This window comes from Stegodyphus dumicola, chromosome 1 (genome assembly GCF_044657685.1).
Source record: "Stegodyphus dumicola isolate Sdum_Otavi_A_Nest chromosome 1, ASM4465768v1".
Taxonomy (NCBI): Eukaryota; Metazoa; Arthropoda; class Arachnida; order Araneae; family Eresidae; genus Stegodyphus; species Stegodyphus dumicola.
This window is the reverse complement of record NC_140768.1, coordinates 284,604,284-284,618,026: the sequence shown is the minus strand read 5'-3', so window position 1 is coordinate 284,618,026 and position 13,743 is coordinate 284,604,284. Positions and strand designations below refer to the sequence as shown.

The 13,743-nt window shown below is 34.1% G+C and overlaps 1 protein-coding gene across 3 annotated transcripts in view; it reads right to left on the bottom strand.

The window, feature by feature from the left end:
* LOC118187967 (four-jointed box protein 1-like) overlaps window positions 1-13,743 on the bottom strand; it is a 103,652-nt gene that overhangs the window by 38,721 nt on the left and 51,188 nt on the right. The window contains exon 1 of one of the 3 annotated variants that reach the window (XM_035358278.2): window positions 6,034-6,272. The exons of the other annotated variants lie outside the window; for them this stretch is intronic. The gene's annotated coding sequence lies outside the window, so the exon portion shown is untranslated. Of the gene's footprint in view, window positions 1-6,033; window positions 6,273-13,743 lie in introns of those variants that run through there. 3 annotated transcript variants of the gene reach the window in all.

Sequence of the window (13,743 nt, the reverse complement as noted above, 5' to 3'; positions counted from 1 at the left end):
AAGAGAAAATGAATCAGAATTTCTCAACAGAAAGGAATGCCGTTTCTGAAGAGAACTTGCCAAAGAGAATGAAGCTTGGTAAAGGACGATGTACAATATGTCCTCGAGCTAAGGACAAAAAAACTACAATTTCTTGTATGAAATGCCAAAATTTTACTTGCAAGGATCACTCTAATTATGTTTGTGACAAATGTGTTTAAAATTCAATAAAGGTATGTAACTGATTTTTATTTTGTAATTGAGTAAGTTTTTTCCTATAAACATTAGTAGTAGAAATTAACGTAAATATATTTTCAAATTAATATTCATGCTTTAGAATATACTAAAAAACTGTATTTTATACCTTTTCAATTTATTTGCACTTAAGTTTATATGTGTATATTGAATTAAGCTTAAATTTATCGGTGGGGTTATACAGGTACCCCGCGCGACCAAAATGTGCTCTGTTTAGCGCGCGCCTTCCACCGGGTTAATATGGAACCAATTTCTGTCGTTTTGGGTAAAATCCAAAAGAATAAATACAAGTTTGGAAAGATCTTGAAAACAGCTTAAAAAATCTTGATAAAACATGCATAAAATTACATAAAACACGATATGAACAAGCGCCGCCATCGGCCCAATTTTAGCATACATTTTATCAACAAAATATAAAGCCTTATTAGCAACTGTTTTGAAAAAGAACTGGATATGATTGAAATGTTCACCACAGCAAGATTTTCATTAGCATTAATTGAAAGAACGTTTCCTATTTTGGGAATTGTATACAACTAATTCAGGTATCAGCTGCAATTACAGTTGCTTGACTTAGAATTGAATTGCTGTCGATATGTGAGTTAGAACTGCGTAACATAAAACACTATACTGAGTTTCTAAAATAAGAGTAATTTCAACATACAGTGGCTCACAAAAGTGTTCGTACACTTACGAGTTTCAGCAAAATATTGCTTTATTCATTAATAAAAATATATATTTTAGAATGAAAGATTTTTAATAATATCTTTAAATTTCTCTTAGCAAAACTATATTAATTATTTTATGAACATAACAAAACTTTTTTTTTTTTTTTTCGAAAATCAACAATACAAAAAAAAATAACGGAAAAATTATCTCACAAGTCTTAATACACTTTAAAGAAATCTGCACATATTAGTAAATATTGTAGTATTTTGTAGTATATACTGCAGTATTTATGACAGCTTTCAAACGTCTGGGCAGAGAGTTTACAGTTTTTTTTTTTTTTTTTTTTTTTTTTTTTAATGTTCCTCTGATCTTCCATCATTACTGTTTTTAGTTCGGTTTTTGTTATAATGTTGTGTCTTCGTAGTCTAACCTCTAATTCTCTCCAGGTGTGCTCTGTTGGTTTTAAATATGGTGAATGAGGTGGTGTTTTCCGAACTTGTGGGCAATTATAGACACCCAAAAGGCGAACGTTGAGGGCTGTGTGCTCAGAATCGCTATCCAATAAAAAAATAAAACTGTTCCAATATCCAAATTTTAGGCAGATAATTTTAAATTATCGTTTAAAATATTTAAATAAATAGCATGTCTCATTGTGCTATCAATAAATACTAAATTATTTAATCCTGATGCTGACATGCACCGTCATACAAGAACACCTCCACCACCATGCTTTACTGTACTAAACAAGCTGTCTCGTCTGTGCTTTACTGTCTGGATATTAAACTTCTTATTTATTTTTTCCCCCTCCATATAACTATACGCCCATCGAAATAAAAAATGTTAAATTTTCTTTCAATCTGCAAATAAGACACAATTCTAATACCCTTCGGGTTTATTTACCAGTGATTTTGAGGAAAAAATGCCTAAGCTTTCTCTTTTTCGCCCTACCAAAAATTTTTCTTTGAGCAAAGCGCCTATGTAATCCAGCTGATCTGAGTACTCGTCGAACAGTTTTAAATGAAACTGAAGCAGAAAATGTTTCAGTTAATTCTTTAGAAATCTTTAAAACACTCAAACATAGATATTTCACAGATTTCCTAACGATAAATCTGTGATCACGTTGAGTCACGCTCAGTCCTCTTTGCCGGACAACTACTTTATTTTGGATCCGATTTTCTTCTTCAAAGCATTTTATGACATACTGGCCTGTAGAATGAGATAAATTTACTAATTTATCGATATCCCGAATCGAATTTCCATCCTTATTATAAAAAATGACCAATTTTCGAATGCTGTTCCTTATTAAGAATTCCTTACGACCATGAGCCACCGTTAAACATTAAATAAAATAAAACGAAGTAAGTAAGCAAAAAATAAAGACAAACAATTTTTTAAACGTCACCAAAATGCAAAAATAGAAAAAAGAGGTAGATGATAATTTTATTTATGAAATTTTACGAAAATGGTTCGGTATACTATCACTTTTGTGGCGTGGTTTATCTGTGCCTCCTTACATTTTGAATTTTAGAGAAAGAAGATAAGTCAGTATTAAAAAATAAAAGGTTGTTTTTATTCAAAATCACATGAAGATGATATGAAAAAATATTGGGCTTTATATTCGGATTCAATTTCGGTTACAGCGCATTTTCTGTAAATTCTTAAAGCATGTGGACACTGTAAAAGGTCTCAAGGCTTTTCAATAGAGATTTTTACTTTGGGATCAGTTTTTCATTTCTCACTCAGAGAATTTTTTTATTGAAAGTACATTACGTATTGTTATCAACAATCTATTTAATAACATGCATAAAAAGAAACATTATGTTTTTCTCAACGATAAATATGCCATATCCCCGAAGGTTGTTATCGGAATATATTCTCAAGTTAATTCTCTGTTGCAGTTTTACACAAGACGTTCAATTGCCGTTGAAGAGTATAAATTAGAGGTAATAAAAAGACACATCAAACAAGTCAACAGTTTATTTTTTAAAAAAAGAAGAAAAAAAAAAAAGAGAGAGAGAGAACAAATTAGAGAGATGTAAGTTGAATGCAAAGCATTACTTCCCTCGTGAATCTGAATAACAAATGCATCTTCGCGCCCAGGGCGATACAGCTCGCTTTCACCGACAGAAGGACCTTGAGAGGCGCCAAAAGTATTGCATAAATTGTCTCTCAATAAATGCCGTTTTTAAGGTTTGAACATTAAAAATGAACGACTAGAAATTAAATAACTTCTTATCAAAATTATGTAACCTTGAAATAGTATTTCTATTTTGTAGAATTTTAAGAATCGCTTTAAAATAATAATAATAAATCGGAAAGGTTTCAGATTTTAAACTATGTCCAATGGGGCGTTTTTTTTTTTAACGTTTTGTGTGTTACCTTTATTTATTTTATTTATTAAACATCATGTTCTTCGCAGTTAAACCATAAAATTCAATTCAACAGCAATATCACAAAATAATTTAAAAAGAACATGTCCTTAGAATTTCCGATACAGTCTCGCGAACTGGAGATAAAAATGCCCCCCTCCCCGTACAGTGTGTTACCATTGCTCGTTTTGAAATCGTTGAGTTTCTTAATCAAAAGGTTATAAATGCTTTACAAAATATGAAATAGATAATAAAACAAATTCCAAATTCCGGCTTCAAAATGTCCATATTCGGGTGAAGACATACGTTATTCAAAATACGGCTCTAGGTACCGTTGTTTTATCACATTGCGAGAAACCTACATACATTCACGAAGATTCGTCATGATTTAATTTCTTTAAATATAATAGAGGGTGATAATATTTGGTGGCAACAATTTGAAAAGTGAAACGCCGTTTATAGTGAACTAACGAATAATGCCAAAACGAAATTAATAGCCCTTCTGGGCTTAAAAAAACTATAAAAGCAAGAAATAAAAATTTGTAAGGTTTTCATATTTTAAATTACGTCCAAAGGGACGTCTGTTTAACATTTTGTGTGGTACCTTTACTTTTTGAATATCATGGCACTCAAACCATAAAATTCAGTTAACATCAATATCGCAAAATAATTTTTAAATGAACTGAAATATTGAATAAGTGAAAGCTCTTGAGGTATTTTTAATGTTTTTAATTTTATTTTTTATCCAAAGGGGCAATTTACCCTGAAGGACTATTAATTTCGCTTTGCCATTTCGAGTCGAAAACTTTAAAAGGCTGTATCACTTTTCAAATCTTTGCCACTATATATTATATTATCGCCCTGTCTTATATTTAAAGAAATTAAATAATGAAGAGTCTGCATAAATGTATGTAAGTTTCTCCCATTGTGATAAAACAACGGTACTTAGAGCGATCGAAATTTGAAATAACGTAATCTTCCATAGAATATGGGCATGTGGAAGCCCCCAATTTGAATTTGAAATTTGTTTTATTACCGATTTCAGATTTTGCAACACCTCAACGAATTTTTGATTTAAAAAAAAAAAAACTAAACGATTTCAAATTGAGCAATGGCAACACTGTACGAAAAAAAAATAATTTTTATCTCCAGCGCACGAGACTCTGTATCAGAAATTCTAAAGACATGCTCATTTGAAATTTACTTAGCGATATTGCTGATGAACTGAATTTTATAGTTTTAGTACGCAGAACATGATATTTAATAAATAAAGGTAACACACAAAACGTTAAAAAAAAAAAAAAAAGTCCCTTTGGACGTAATTTAAAATCTAATACCTTTCAGATTTTTGTCTTTTCTTTCTTTTTTATTTATTTATTTTATTTATTCGCCCAAAAGGGTAATTTTCCCAGAAGTGCTATTAATTTCGTTTTGGCATTTTGCATCGTCCACTTTAAAACGGCGTTTACTTTTCAACTTGTTGCCACCAAATAATAGAGCTCTGCAATATATTTAAAGAAATGAAATAATGAAGAATCTGCATGAATTCGAATATGGGCATCTGGAAGCCCAAGAATTTGGAATTTGTTTTATTGTCTGTTTCATATTTCCTAAAACATTTAACGAATTTTTGATTAACAAACTCAGCGATTTTCAAAGCGAGCAATGGTTACACTGTACGGGGCAAAAAAAGAATTATTTCCAGCGTGAGAGACTGAGTATCAGAAGTTCTAAAGGTATGCTTTTTTTAAATATATTGTGATATTACCATTGAATTGAATTTTATGGTTTGAGTGCGAAGAATATGATATTTAATAAATAAAGGTAACATACAAAACTTTAAAAAAGCTCCCTTTTGGGCGTAATATAAAAATCTGAAGGCTTTCAGATTTTTTTTATTATTATTTATTTATTTTGTATTTTTAAATTTTTCTAAACATAAAACAATATTAAAATGAAAAGAGCGGAGATGGAAGAGTGTAAATTTAAGAAGCTCACCGCATGCAAATACACAAATTTCGACAGATTTGGTGCAGTGTATGGAAAGGAGTATGTTTTTACTCGTGTTTATTTCTCTGGAAAGGAGTATGATTCTTCTAGAAAGAAGTATGTTTTTACTCGTGTAAAATATTTCAACTGATTCTGTAACTCGAAAGCATGCACAGTCTCTGGGCAGGGGAAAAAAAAAGAGAGACATAACAGCGTATATAGCTTTAAATTTTTGATTCTAAATAAAAATCTATGCAAAGCTGTACATTGAAAATAATTAATATTAATTTAAAATTAATAAAATATAACTCAATATTAATAATAATTAACATTAACAAGAGCTTATTATATGACAGAGTTAAAATGTAATAATAACTCCTTTTTCACAATTTTAAATTTCCTGGCATGCACTGGATTCTCTTAGAAGATGCCCCTATTTTTTTTATAATTATAAATGGAGATTTATTTGATTATTGTCAAATTAAACATTTCTATTTTTTTTTCTGGCAATCAGTCTCACGATTCCGGGAGGAAAGATCCGAAACAAGCCCACACAATTAGTTCGGATAAACGGGGTTATCCGAAATGACGCCTCCAAATTAGTTCGGTTGTGTAGAGTTATCGGAAATGATTTCTCCCAGTTAAATCAGATAACTGGAGTTTTGTTGCTTTGGTGATACTGTATCTAAATATTCAGAAACTGAATGTAAATTTGAGCAAAACAAGCGAAAAGAAAATATTATTCTACAAAAATATATTAAATTTAAAATCTTACCTCCTAAAGACATTTAATAATCCCCGACAGAAAATAACAGTGTACAACGCAAGAAGTGACAAAGGGGGCCATAAAACCGACGATTACGACGAGGTGCACCATGCTTAACTATCTGCTTCCTGATAACATTGAACGTGACGAAGAACACTCTGACGAGCACCGCAACATGGATAGTTTTCCATCCATCCCCCATACTGTGCCCTCCCCCTGGGGAGGAGAGAGGGATGCTACTTCTGATAGGAGAGTTACTTACGAACCCCGTTTTCCTAAAATTCTCTCCCTACTAGGATGCTTAAACAAGATTAAAGGGATGTGTTAAAAATTGCGGAGGAAAAGCTTGAGCCTTGGGCATTTTCTTATCAGTATTATCGTTATGGTTAAGCTATAAAGATAAGAGAACCTGTTAACGAGCAAACGAGAGACGTCATTATCAGGGAAATGAAGTCGGGCTACGAAAAAAGTTTGAGGCTTGAGGCACAGCTACTAATCATTAAGATTTGTTTTATTTTTAAGTGATATTTATATAAGCTTTTTAGTTTCTTTTGCGCTTAAGAGAGCTTTGTTTTAAATTTTATGTATGGTAGAAGGAACTGGCGCCTCACTGTATATGCTCCGTTTTTCCTTACGTAAATTAGACCCTACACCCCATGGTATTTCTAACGCAATATCAGCAGTTTTATTTGTGAATATACAGTAAAAGGAATTTTTTCCCCTGCTTTATATATATATATATTTAAAATAAAAAAATATGTAAATAAGCTTTATAATTTAATTTAATAGTGGCCTCTTTATTCTTCACTTTTAATTTGGGTATTTCCTCTCTAAAAGGAGTAATAACTTTTCTGGACTGCGTCATTTCTAGATCATTCCATCTTGCATAGCTTGCATAACGCTTACGACGTAGCTAATTCGGAACCTGAACTCAAAATTCGAGAACTGAAACCTTTCTAATAAGGCAGAACCTTCTCTTGGTGAGCCTCCATACTGGATGACTAGCTCTCTTGCAGTCAAGACACTAATTTAGACTCCTTTTGCTTTGCGGTGTTGCTAATTACGCCGTTATCTAAAATGTAAACACTCTGTATAAAATTGTGGGGTGCGTGTTACACCCGTGATCTTGTGCGACAAAAAATATATTTTCGATGATTAGTTCGTGTCCAGCAATAAAAATTATATTCAATTCGGCCATATCTGTCTTCAAGCCTCTCCTTTTCGAGTGTCATTTTTCTAACTACGCAGAGAACCATTGTCAGTCCGTTGAAGCTTTACTCTAAGCAACATATTCATATATATAAATATAAGTAGTATAGTGAATACATATTTAGTAGTGACTACATATAATAGTGAATAGTATATATGTAGTATTGTGTAGTACAGTTAATTCTATTTCGTGTTTTTTAACTGTCTTCAGGTTAACCGCGATTTTGGGTTAAGCGTGGATGTCGTCTCTGGTATTTCCCCGGTTAAACGAGAAATAAATTGCAAGTAAATTTTTCCCATTCTGTAAATCCTGTTTCAGAAAGCTTATTTAATGTAACGCAAATTTTAATTTCATACTGCAATAAAGCTCGCGTATGGGCGAACATCATCTCTGGGTCAAAGGTATTTGAATGAAATATAGTAAAGTCCCTTGTTCTCCGGGTCAAAGTTATTTGAATAAAATGTGATAAAGTCCCTTGTTCTCTGCACCAAAGATATTTGAATGAAATATACTAAAGTCCCTTGTTCTCTGGCTTAAAGGTATTTAAATGAAATTTACTAAAGTCACTTGTGGCCAAAGATATTTGAATGAAATTTACTAAAGTCGCTTGTTCTCTGGGCCAAAGATATTTGAAAGAAATATACTAAAGTCGCGTGTTCGCTCGGCCAAAGATATTTGAATAAAAATTCACTTAGAGTCGCTTGTTCTTTGGGCCAAAGGTATTTGAATGAAATATACTGAAGTTTCTTGTTCCCTGGGCCAAAGATATTTGAATAAAATTTAATAATGTCCCTTGTTCTCTGGACCAAAGATATTTGAATGAAATTTACTAACGTTGTTTGTTCTCTGGGACAATGAAATGTACTAGAGTCCCTTGTTCTTTGAGTCAAAAATATTTGAATGAAATGTACTAAAGTCGCTTGTTTTCTGGACCAAAGATACTTGAATAAATGTACTGAAATCCCTTGTTCTCTGGGCCAAAGGCATTTCAATGAAATGCACTAAAGTCGCTTGTGGCCAAAGTGGCCCAGAGATGATTTTCGCGCAGATGCATGCTTTATTGCATTACGGAAATTAAAATTTGCGTTGCATTAAATAAGCTTTCTGAAAATTAATTACCAAAAATGAAACACCCGGAAAATTCCTTACATCTAAAAGAAATTTTTAAATACAGTTAACTCCTGATTAACCGAAGTGCATTAATTACGCTCAATTAAGGTTGAGTTCATTTATTCCGAAATGACCAAAAAATTACTGTTATAAACCCTCAGCATATACAAAGCTGTCAACAGAAAAACTCAAAAAAGAAAGAGAAAAATGCGTGATATTACTGAACTGATGTCAGATGATGTCTCCCAGATGAACTCCGTCCAAAAAAAGTTCTGTTTTTTTTTTTTTTTTTTTTTTTTTTTTTTTTTTTTTTTTTTTTACGCGAGTTCGAATTCAGTGACAGTGCCCCGGTTGTAAATAACGTTCTTTGGTACCATTCACAACTTTCGCCATTTTGAATGATACTGTCACTTTATTCTTTTTGTTTTGAATACTTATTTAATTTATGTAACCATGCGAACTTATTCTTCATATTAATACTATTTATAAATACAGGTAAACTGTCAATAGTATTTTTTCATTCAAGATAATATCGCTTATTTCTATCCCGTGTTCTTTTAATTGCCTTCAGATTAACAGTGATTTTATGTGTGAATGTCTTTATGGTATTACCCAGGTTAAACGAGAATTGAATCTCAAGGAAATTTTTCCCGTTCTGTGGAAAATTTCTCAATAGCTTGTTCTTAATATTCTAGAAAAAAATTTCTAAATTTTGATTATTGTACTTATCGAGTATTACGAAATTTTTGGGGGTAGGAGGAGGAGGGGAGATAGACACTCAGAGATGTAAATTAATGTATTAATTTTTAAATTACATAACTAATAATTTTAAAATGATGACCTTTCCGTTCAATTCTCAACTGAAAAGTCCTTTTCCGTTTCATCCACTGCCTTCCTCCCAGCGATTCCCTTCTTTCCCATTTCGTCTGCTCTTCGGAAAGTTATTTTACAGTTTAGCAAACATCTGTTTTTGTGGATTAAAACAGTGTAGACAAGGCGCCTCTTACTACTTGACCTTATTTGGCTTTTGATTTCTGCATTTAGACAAATTACTATGAGTAGAGTAATGAATTTGAGGCATATTCAAAAAGTCTACATCTTAATATAGTTGCATGCTTTTGATATATAATTAGCCCAAATGGGCAGTTTGCTCAGAAGGGCTATTTAGTTCGTTTTGGCATTTTGCGTCGTCCACTATGAAACGACGGTTCAATTTTGAAACTGTTGCCATCAAATCTTAGAGCCCTGCATTATATTTAAAGAAATTAAATAATGAAGAATCTGAATGATCACGCATTGTAATTCATGCATGTATGTTTCACGCATTGTGAAACGGTACCTAAACACACCAAATTTTGAATAATGTAGTCCTCCACTTGAATATGGGCATCTGGAAGCCTGAATTTGTTTTATTATCTATTTCATATTTTGTAAAACTTTAGCGAATTTTTGATAAACAAACTCAACGATTTTAAAGCAATGGCAACAATTTAAACAATGGATTTGGAGTGAATAACGACGACAGCACTTGATGATGACGAAGTATCGAAACACACTTTATTGGCCAGTATTTATCAGGACAGCTCCAAAACACGTTTTTACAGTCGTCGGTGAATTACTATAAACAAGCTGACACGATCAGCGACACAGACTCCAGGTTATCAGGCTATCACGGTGGAGACAGTTTCACGGCAAAGTACTACAGCTCCCGACTCTGCTTGGTCGTTCTCGGAACTGCACGACTTTCGAGACTCTCCACGCTACAAGTCACGATGCACTCGACGACACACAGAGCACAGCTGCCGACTCTTCGGTTCAGTCGTTCCCAGAGCTCAACACGCTCTCTCGAAGATGCACTAACTCGCGATACACTAAAGACTCTCTCGATGCACTCGACGACCAACTCGGTGCTAGACTTCGAGACACTCGCTCAATGACTGACTATCAGCTCGCTAGACGAGGCACAACACTAACTGACTGCGGACCAGCAGGTTTTATATAGCTTTCGGCTTGTGTTCAAGAACATTCTGGGCTAAATGGGTAAGAATTCGTTCCAGAAGGTTCTCCATCCGTCCATGGTATATCGCCAATTTTGTTGTCAAATGTCGCCAAATGGTCAATTTCTAGCTAAATGTGGCAACCCTGCCTGCAGCCCTAAAACTTCTTTGCGGGGAAGCTATCTTACCGCGCCTGTCAGTTCGTAACAATATAGATGTATGTGTTCATGTATGTGTGTATATATGTACGTGTATACACACACATATATGAACATAGACACGTGCATATATACATTCATTTCTGAATCCGATCCCGATAGCAGGAAGAGTACCAATATTATTTTAGGTTTCTATTTCAAAATCCCGACCTATCGCCAAATCAAATTTTATTTATTGTCTGCTTCATATTTTGTAAAACTTTACCGAATATTTGACTAACATATTCAACGATTTCAAAGCGAGCGATGGCAACATGGGGCTGTACGGGGGGAAAAAAAACTCCAGCGTGCGAGAATGTCAATCGGAAATTCTGAAGATATGCAGTTTTTAAATATTTTTAGCCCACAGTGGCGTTAGCCCAAATGCTCTCGAAACGTGTATATGTGTTTAAATGGGGGGGGGGGGAAATCGCCCCACTTGGCGAATGTAAAATTAGAAAGCTTTCAGTTTTTTTTTTTTTTTTTTTTTTTTTTTTAAGCATTTACTATTAGAGGCTGAAATTTGATAACTGAAATTCGTTCATTAAATTTACATGAATCACGTGAATCGGATTAACCAGTACAGTTTATCATTAGCATTAGCATATTACTCGTAAAATCATATGTTGCGTATTTAGGTAGGCCATTTACATAATCATTCAGCAGCAAAGTAATCAAAGAGGAGTTTTCAGGTACTCCTGCACAAAGGTCTTCTATTAATCCCACCTTTTTAAACAGAACTCGCATAATAAACCAAACATGGATATATCGAACAGCTTTATAAAAGGGAAGTGCTGTAACAATATATGAATGAAGACAAATTACATAAATGAAACCGAATGCAAGTGCAACATACGGTGACACGAAAGAGAATTCTGAGTCCTTCCTTCATCAAGAACATTTCAACTAAGAGAAAAATTATATTTCCAATGTTCAAGACCTAAACAGGATCTTAAGTTACAAATTGAGCACTTCGGAGACGATCCCTAGGGAAGGAGTCTGGGTGAGTAACAGGAACTCCCTCTCTTTCGCTCCCCTCATCGTCGGGTAGGCGGGCCGTCTCAGAAGAGGGCCGGCCGCCCCCTTCACCGATGATGGACAGTGACAGGACTCGCTTTTCTTGTTCCCATTTGTAGGAAGCCGACTCTTATGAATAGTCACTGTCAAAGGAGGCAAATCTCCATTGGCAGAACGAAATAACACATGTGAATGCGTATCTCGTTACTCAGCCGAGGGTAACGCGAGGTGACGTTTTCTCACCTACAGAAATTATGCTTACAATCTGAGATGCATCTGCAGATGCCAGATAGGAAATCAAGTTGCAGAGTTTTTTCTTTATCTCAAGTGCGAGTAATCAGGATTGCCGAGTGGATAATAACGAACTGGAGGAGGGGGGGGATAAAATGTTTGCCAAAAAAAAAACAAGGAATACTCAACACCGACAAGCTGTTCTGAATGTATAGCATAATGCTTTTTTTTTTTTTTCCAAAGAGCAACTAATGCTTAATAGATAACGGGGCATCTTCACACCGGTGTTCCGGCAGCAGAAAGATACCGGCGTCTTTCTGCAAGTCGGCAACCGTTCGCAAAAACAGAATCTTTAATAAGGGTGTCCCGGTATAGGCGTGCTCGCCCCTTATAAAGAACAGTTTCTAACAATCTTCATAAGAGATGAGAGCAACACTATGCAAGTAGAATTTTGGTTTGCTACTCCAACCAATAAAGCAAAATAAAATTCTGCTTGCACAGCAGTGATCCGGCATATAAATGCCGGTACTTTAATGAACATTTTTCTTTTTTTTTCTAAGGAGCAATTTGCCCAGAAGGCATTAATTTCGTTTTGGCATTTTGCGTTGATTCACTGTAAACGGCGAATCACTTTTTAAATGGTTGCCACCAAATATTAAAGCCCTTTATTTTATTTAAAGAAATTAAATAATGACGAATCTGCATAAAAGTATGTATGTTTCTCGCACTGTGATAAAACAATGGTACCTACATCCAATTTTGAAAAACGTACGTATCCACCCGAATATGGGTGTCTCGAATTTGTTTTATTATCTATTTCATATCTGCAAATCATTTGTGAGATTTTTATGGTTTAAGTTCGAAGAACGTGATATTTAATAATTACGGATATTTAAAATTTAATAGTTACGGGCCATTTCCAAATCGCCTTGAAAGATTTGAGCTAGGAGATTTGGAATACTGTCCGTGTGGTGAGACTGGCGACTCTGATCATTTTGTATTCAACTGCAGCTTTAACAGTCAATAATCATCTTCAGTCACCGACAGAGCAATATTGGCCAAGATGGGCAGACATACTCATTCGAAGTTAAAAGGAAACTATGCGAAATTATCAACTATTTTGTGGTTCAGATAACAGACGCTATACAATAAGATGGAAAAGGCAGTGCGTTACACCAAGCTCTACAAAGCTATTGCAGTACAAAATTATGATTTATGTATGCGTATTATCATGAACTTGTACATCATCGACCTATGTATCATGGTCATATCATGGACTTACATCTCGTGATTGTTATCATGGTTAGAGTAGAACTTATGAAACATGGACTTTTATGCTATGCAATTACGTATATATGACGTAAAATATTTCACATATGTATTACTCAATGTAACTGTAAATGTATATATTTCCGACTGTAAATGTATATATTTTCAGTAATAAACGCCGTCTGGGCCGCTAACTCTCCTCTTGGGTCTAACTACTTCAGGTGGTATCTACCAGGACGACTAAACACGGAGAGACTTTCAGTGTTTAGTCGAAAAAGGAAAACTCAGGACAGTGGTCATCCTTGGTGATGTCAATGTAAAAAAAGTATGTTGCAGGTGTTTTTTTTTTTTTTTTTTTTTTTTTTTTTTTAAACTTCCTTGGACGCAGTAAAGGAAGTACTGTAATCGTAAAAATTTCGGGCTTCATACTTCAACGAAAATAGCTAAGGTATTTCTCCCGCCTTCCTAGCGTGCCTTCGTGGTGTAGTGGTCAGCATACTGAGCCGGTATTTCAGAGGTCCGTGGTTCGATTCCCGGCGAAGGCTTTGCTAATTTTTCATCTCTCTGACTTTTCCAATTAACCTAATATCTCTACAAGCTATTTTGGTTGATCTCAAACCCCTTTGGACAACTTTTCTTTTTTTCATGACATCTATACCTACGGACAGAATAAAGGACTCTTTTTTCC